The sequence below is a fragment of the Microcebus murinus genome, unplaced genomic scaffold (genome assembly GCF_040939455.1).
Source record: "Microcebus murinus isolate Inina unplaced genomic scaffold, M.murinus_Inina_mat1.0 scaf035_hap2_Mmur4.0, whole genome shotgun sequence".
Classification (NCBI taxonomy): Eukaryota; Metazoa; Chordata; class Mammalia; order Primates; family Cheirogaleidae; genus Microcebus; species Microcebus murinus.
The window spans coordinates 16546-24132 of record NW_027438981.1 but is presented as its reverse complement, the minus strand read 5'-3'; the positions used below and the strand labels follow the sequence as shown (position 1 = coordinate 24132).

The window sequence follows — 7587 nt, the reverse complement described above, 5'->3', positions numbered from 1 at the left end:
GCTGCTTTTTTTTTTTTTTTTTTTTTTTTTGCCTCTTGTTGTGTCCCCTTTCTGGGAGCGCGGCGGCGGCCCGGGGTGGGGGTCACCCCCACCCTCAGCGCCCGCCCGCGGTGCCTGGCGCCCCAGCCCGCACCGTGGGGCCTCCTCTTGTCCCAAGCCGCGACACCGCCGCCACGCGGCAGCATGCGTGGCATCTGGACTGTCAGGTCTCAGACCAAAGGTCTGCTCTGTGGGAACCGACACGCTGGAGGAAACCTTGAGAGTCTGAGAGGGGAGGGAGTTCCAGAAGAAGGCCAGGATGTCATTTGGAGGGAGTATGTGACCAGAACTCGTCCCGTTGCTTTTGGGGTTCTATGGGCTACACGCAGGAATCTTTGGTGGTGGCACCTGATGTTGGGGGATCCGGAGTCACACCCAGACCTGCTCCACAGGCCTCCTTTTACTTTTCTCTTCGGATTCATTATTTTTAAAAAGTGTCTCTTACCTCTATGATTGCATTTTCTTTTCTCTCTCTCTTCAAGCAGATGATGGGAGTACAAGTATTCAGGTGACATGTGTTGCCCGTGCCCCCCTCCCCCCTGTGTTCTTTTTTTTTTTTTTTTTGAGACAGAGTCTCGTTTTGCTGCCCAGGCTAGAGTGAGTGCCATGGCGTCAGCCTAGCTCACAGCAACCTCAATCTCCGGGCTCAAGCAATCCTGCTGCCTCAGCCTCCCGAGTAGTTGGGACTACAGGCATGCACCACCACGCCCGGCTGTGTTTTTCTATATATATTAGTTGGCCAATTAATTTCTTTCTATTTTTAGTAGAGACGGGGTCTCGCTCTTGCTCAGGCTGGTTTCGAACTCCTGACCTGGAGCAATCCGCCCGCCTCGGCCTCCCAGAGAGCTAGGATTACAGGCGTGAGCCACCGCGCCCGCCCCCCCCCTGTGTTCTTATTGATATACCTCTCATGTTGTTCCAGCGTATTGTGGGGGTACCAATGTTAAGGTCGGGTGCCTTGCCCTCTCCAAGCCTCCCCCCTCGGGTCAGAGCTTCAAGTGCGCCCATCCCCCAGTCGGTGCGCACCCACCCCATGCCTAATGGATGTGTATGCCCCTCCCCTCCCCCCACACGCCCGACACCCACCCGATGAAGGTGATTCCTCTCTGTCCACTTAGGCGTCCATCCGTTCGTACCAATTTGCTGGTGAGCGCGCTCACGTGGTGCTCGTGTGTCCATTCTTGGGATACCTGGCCTACTGGAACGGGTTCCAGCTCTGGCCAGGAGAACACGAGAGGCGCCCTCTCACCGCTGCTCCTCACAGCCGAATGGCACTCCGTGGTGTCCACGCGCCACATTTTATTCATGCACTCCTGGATGGATGGGCACTCGGGTCGCTTCCACGTCTTTGCGATTGTGAATTGTGCCCTAACTGTCACCCTAACCCTTACCCAGCCCGTCTCCACTGCCCCTGCCTGACGCACTCCTCCCCGGCCAGGCCCGTCACTGTCCTGGGCCCCCGCCTGACCGGCTCCTCCCCGCCCGGCCTCTCACCGTCCTCGGCCCCTGCCTGACCGGCTCCTCCGTCGCCTGGGCCTTCCAAGGGCTTGGTGTGGACGCTGCTTCCAGGAAGCCCTCCAGAAACCCGGCAGCAGGGTGGCCGCAGCAGTCTCCAGCAGCCGTCCCTAAGTCGCGTGAGTGCGGGGGACGTGCCCCCGCTGTGCCGCGGGGGCCCAGCCTGGTGTCTTCCCTGAGGCCCTGCGGCTGGCTGCCGGCTGGGCTGCCCCTCCCCGCAAGGGGAGAGCCGCGGAGGTGGGGACCGCCTCCTGATGGGGACGTACACGCAGCTCTCCACGTCGGATTCCGGGGCTCTCTGTCCTGCCCGAAGGCCCAGCTGGCCTGCGGGTCCTTAGAGTGGCAAAAACATCCGAAAACTGAGATTGAGGGTCCGGTGGGTGTCTGCACTTTTGTGCTGGGCACCCCAGGGAGGCCCGGGGGCTGGCTGGACAACGTGGTCTGCTGGGCGGGGGGGTTGGAGGAGCAACTGATGCCCTTTGCACTTCGGGTAGCAAGAGTCTGAGCAAGAGTCTCTGAGCCCTGTGCCCTGTGGGGGGGGGCGGGGGGGAGGAGGAGGAGGAGGAGGAGGAGGAGGAGGTGGGAAGGGCCGGGGCCTGCAGTCCTGTTCCCGGGGTGGCACGGCAAGTGGCCTCTTCCACAGGCTGCTTGGCCTGGGCTCCCTGCACCTGGGCCTTTGGAGGACCGGCCCTGTGCTTGCCAACACTTCCTGCAGGGACCCAGAGCTGGGAGGTGGCATCTCTCAGCCCTGGGTCGGGCAGAGCCCCAGCGGGCCATGCCCACAACCTCTCTCAGCACCGGTCCCCCAGAAGGCTCCTTTGGGACCAGGATTCTCTTGCGGTGACTCTTTAAGGTCTGGCCCCTGGATGGAGGGGCACCAGGAGTAGAGGAGCAGGAAGGGGAAGGGGGTGGCCATGCGAGGGGACACTTTGAGGCCGAGTCCCAGCTTCAGCCTGATCCTCCTGGGAACCCCGCTCTGAGACAAGGAGCCGGGCTTCGCATTCCCACAGCAGCCAGTCGTGGGCTGAGGACACCTGGGGCGTTGGGAACTCCCTGGCTTCTCCTTGGTTTAACGTCTAGAGCTGCTTGTGAATCGCGCCGCCACACACACCCGAGCGCAGGTGTCTTCCGCACAGACTGCGGGCCTCGCTCTTCTGAACGCCGCTAGCTCGCCACCCACCCACGGGTGAACCTGGTCAGGGTGCTTTCTCTAAGGGGCAGACTCTTTTCCGGGCGGGCTACCGGTGTCTCTGTTTGCTCGTTTCTTTCTTCCATTTCGGGAAAGTCTTCCTTGCTGGGTGTGGAAATCTCCTATGCCTTCCCTCGCCTATTCTGTCAGCTTTCAAATTCTCTTTCAGTTGCCACCCTCACAGATGGATTAGGAAACTCTTTCCGGTGCACTCATTAGTGAAATGACCTCCAGGAAGCTGGAATCCAATATCTAATGGCCGATTTTTAGCGAGTCCACACGCCAGGGTGGTCGGGGTCCAATGCAGCCCCGGCCAGGCCCAGGCCCCTTGGACTGGGCCACAGGAGGACACGGAGGAGGGTCCCGGCCCCCACGAAGCGGTGCCGGCAGTTCTCCACGGGCTTGGGCGTTTTCCAGAGGTAGGAGATGGAGGGGACTGATTTCTTCAGCGCCCCCCAAACCACGCCACCCCACCCCACCCATGGGACACATCCCCAGAGAGAGACGCCCCATACACTGGCTGTGCCCCAGCCCTGGCCCGGGGGAATAGGCGGCAGCCCACCCACAGGGCGAGGGGGGGGGGCGCAGCTGAAAGGGGTTGTGGGGGAGGGCGGCCCCTGGCTGGGGTCAAAGGGCGAGCGTCCCGCGCGTGCGCAGTCAGCGGCAGGCAGCGACGCGCTGGGGGTGGGCAGCGGGTAGGTGAAGGAGGCCGGGCGAGGAGACGAGGGGGGCTGGGAGGGCTCCACCTTGGCGAGTCCAGCCGTGGAGGCGCATCTTGTGTGAGTGTGAGTGAGTGTGAGTGTGTGTGTGTGTGTATACAGAGACAGCCCCCCGCCCCGCCCCGCCCATCACCCCGTCCCTGGGAGCCCGCGGGACCCGGCCGGAGAACTCAACCGGCCCGGCCCGGCGCGGGGCCTGGGGCGGGAGGCGGCGGCGGGGAAGCCCAGAGAGGCTCGGCTTCTTGAGCGGGGCAGGGGCGCCCTCCGCCGCCGTCTAGGGCCACACCACCCTGAACGCCCCCGATCTCGTCTGGTCTCGGAAGCTAAGCAGGGTCGGGCCTGGTTAGTACTTGGATGGGAGACCGCCTGGGAATACCGGGTGCCACAGGCTGCTGCTTTTTTTTTTTTTTTTTTTTTTTTGCCTCTTGTTGTGTCCCCTTTCTGGGAGCGCGGCGGCGGCCCGGGGTGGGGGTCACCCCCACCCTCAGCGCCCGCCCGCGGTGCCTGGCGCCCCAGCCCGCACCGTGGGGCCTCCTCTTGTCCCAAGCCGCGACACCGCCGCCACGCGGCAGCATGCGTGGCATCTGGACTGTCAGGTCTCAGACCAAAGGTCTGCTCTGTGGGAACCGACACGCTGGAGGAAACCTTGAGAGTCTGAGAGGGGAGGGAGTTCCAGAAGAAGGCCAGGATGTCATTTGGAGGGAGTATGTGACCAGAACTCGTCCCGTTGCTTTTGGGGTTCTATGGGCTACACGCAGGAATCTTTGGTGGTGGCACCTGATGTTGGGGGATCCGGAGTCACACCCAGACCTGCTCCACAGGCCTCCTTTTACTTTTCTCTTCGGATTCATTATTTTTAAAAAGTGTCTCTTACCTCTATGATTGCATTTTCTTTTCTCTCTCTCTTCAAGCAGATGATGGGAGTACAAGTATTCAGGTGACATGTGTTGCCCGTGCCCCCCTCCCCCCTGTGTTCTTTTTTTTTTTTTTTTTTGAGACAGAGTCTCGTTTTGCTGCCCAGGCTAGAGTGAGTGCCATGGCGTCAGCCTAGCTCACAGCAACCTCAATCTCCGGGCTCAAGCAATCCTGCTGCCTCAGCCTCCCGAGTAGTTGGGACTACAGGCATGCACCACCACGCCCGGCTGTGTTTTTCTATATATATTAGTTGGCCAATTAATTTCTTTCTATTTTTAGTAGAGACGGGGTCTCGCTCTTGCTCAGGCTGGTTTCGAACTCCTGACCTGGAGCAATCCGCCCGCCTCGGCCTCCCAGAGAGCTAGGATTACAGGCGTGAGCCACCGCGCCCGCCCCCCCCCTGTGTTCTTATTGATATACCTCTCATGTTGTTCCAGCGTATTGTGGGGGTACCAATGTTAAGGTCGGGTGCCTTGCCCTCTCCAAGCCTCCCCCCTCGGGTCAGAGCTTCAAGTGCGCCCATCCCCCAGTCGGTGCGCACCCACCCCATGCCTAATGGATGTGTATGCCCCTCCCCTCCCCCCACACGCCCGACACCCACCCGATGAAGGTGATTCCTCTCTGTCCACTTAGGCGTCCATCCGTTCGTACCAATTTGCTGGTGAGCGCGCTCACGTGGTGCTCGTGTGTCCATTCTTGGGATACCTGGCCTACTGGAACGGGTTCCAGCTCTGGCCAGGAGAACACGAGAGGCGCCCTCTCACCGCTGCTCCTCACAGCCGAATGGCACTCCGTGGTGTCCACGCGCCACATTTTATTCATGCACTCCTGGATGGATGGGCACTCGGGTCGCTTCCACGTCTTTGCGATTGTGAATTGTGCCCTAACTGTCACCCTAACCCTTACCCAGCCCGTCTCCACTGCCCCTGCCTGACGCACTCCTCCCCGGCCAGGCCCGTCACTGTCCTGGGCCCCCGCCTGACCGGCTCCTCCCCGCCCGGCCTCTCACCGTCCTCGGCCCCTGCCTGACCGGCTCCTCCGTCGCCTGGGCCTTCCAAGGGCTTGGTGTGGACGCTGCTTCCAGGAAGCCCTCCAGAAACCCGGCAGCAGGGTGGCCGCAGCAGTCTCCAGCAGCCGTCCCTAAGTCGCGTGAGTGCGGGGGACGTGCCCCCGCTGTGCCGCGGGGGCCCAGCCTGGTGTCTTCCCTGAGGCCCTGCGGCTGGCTGCCGGCTGGGCTGCCCCTCCCCGCAAGGGGAGAGCCGCGGAGGTGGGGACCGCCTCCTGATGGGGACGTACACGCAGCTCTCCACGTCGGATTCCGGGGCTCTCTGTCCTGCCCGAAGGCCCAGCTGGCCTGCGGGTCCTTAGAGTGGCAAAAACATCCGAAAACTGAGATTGAGGGTCCGGTGGGTGTCTGCACTTTTGTGCTGGGCACCCCAGGGAGGCCCGGGGGCTGGCTGGACAACGTGGTCTGCTGGGCGGGGGGGTTGGAGGAGCAACTGATGCCCTTTGCACTTCGGGTAGCAAGAGTCTGAGCAAGAGTCTCTGAGCCCTGTGCCCTGTGGGGGGGGGCGGGGGGGAGGAGGAGGAGGAGGAGGAGGAGGAGGAGGTGGGAAGGGCCGGGGCCTGCAGTCCTGTTCCCGGGGTGGCACGGCAAGTGGCCTCTTCCACAGGCTGCTTGGCCTGGGCTCCCTGCACCTGGGCCTTTGGAGGACCGGCCCTGTGCTTGCCAACACTTCCTGCAGGGACCCAGAGCTGGGAGGTGGCATCTCTCAGCCCTGGGTCGGGCAGAGCCCCAGCGGGCCATGCCCACAACCTCTCTCAGCACCGGTCCCCCAGAAGGCTCCTTTGGGACCAGGATTCTCTTGCGGTGACTCTTTAAGGTCTGGCCCCTGGATGGAGGGGCACCAGGAGTAGAGGAGCAGGAAGGGGAAGGGGGTGGCCATGCGAGGGGACACTTTGAGGCCGAGTCCCAGCTTCAGCCTGATCCTCCTGGGAACCCCGCTCTGAGACAAGGAGCCGGGCTTCGCATTCCCACAGCAGCCAGTCGTGGGCTGAGGACACCTGGGGCGTTGGGAACTCCCTGGCTTCTCCTTGGTTTAACGTCTAGAGCTGCTTGTGAATCGCGCCGCCACACACACCCGAGCGCAGGTGTCTTCCGCACAGACTGCGGGCCTCGCTCTTCTGAACGCCGCTAGCTCGCCACCCACCCACGGGTGAACCTGGTCAGGGTGCTTTCTCTAAGGGGCAGACTCTTTTCCGGGCGGGCTACCGGTGTCTCTGTTTGCTCGTTTCTTTCTTCCATTTCGGGAAAGTCTTCCTTGCTGGGTGTGGAAATCTCCTATGCCTTCCCTCGCCTATTCTGTCAGCTTTCAAATTCTCTTTCAGTTGCCACCCTCACAGATGGATTAGGAAACTCTTTCCGGTGCACTCATTAGTGAAATGACCTCCAGGAAGCTGGAATCCAATATCTAATGGCCGATTTTTAGCGAGTCCACACGCCAGGGTGGTCGGGGTCCAATGCAGCCCCGGCCAGGCCCAGGCCCCTTGGACTGGGCCACAGGAGGACACGGAGGAGGGTCCCGGCCCCCACGAAGCGGTGCCGGCAGTTCTCCACGGGCTTGGGCGTTTTCCAGAGGTAGGAGATGGAGGGGACTGATTTCTTCAGCGCCCCCCAAACCACGCCACCCCACCCCACCCATGGGACACATCCCCAGAGAGAGACGCCCCATACACTGGCTGTGCCCCAGCCCTGGCCCGGGGGAATAGGCGGCAGCCCACCCACAGGGCGAGGGGGGGGGGCGCAGCTGAAAGGGGTTGTGGGGGAGGGCGGCCCCTGGCTGGGGTCAAAGGGCGAGCGTCCCGCGCGTGCGCAGTCAGCGGCAGGCAGCGACGCGCTGGGGGTGGGCAGCGGGTAGGTGAAGGAGGCCGGGCGAGGAGACGAGGGGGGCTGGGAGGGCTCCACCTTGGCGAGTCCAGCCGTGGAGGCGCATCTTGTGTGAGTGTGAGTGAGTGTGAGTGTGTGTGTGTGTGTATACAGAGACAGCCCCCCGCCCCGCCCCGCCCATCACCCCGTCCCTGGGAGCCCGCGGGACCCGGCCGGAGAACTCAACCGGCCCGGCCCGGCGCGGGGCCTGGGGCGGGAGGCGGCGGCGGGGAAGCCCAGAGAGGCTCGGCTTCTTGAGCGGGGCAGGGGCGCCCTCCGCCGCC

General features: G+C 62.8%; 1 non-coding gene across 1 annotated transcript; it reads left to right on the top strand.

Annotated features, from left to right (window-relative positions):
* Nucleotides 1-3734: 3734 nt before the first annotated feature.
* On the top strand, nucleotides 3735-3853 carry LOC142868591 (5S ribosomal RNA). Its single transcript, XR_012917537.1, has one exon. It is a non-coding gene; the product is annotated as a 5S ribosomal RNA (ribosomal RNA).
* Nucleotides 3854-7587: the final 3734 nt, after the last annotated feature.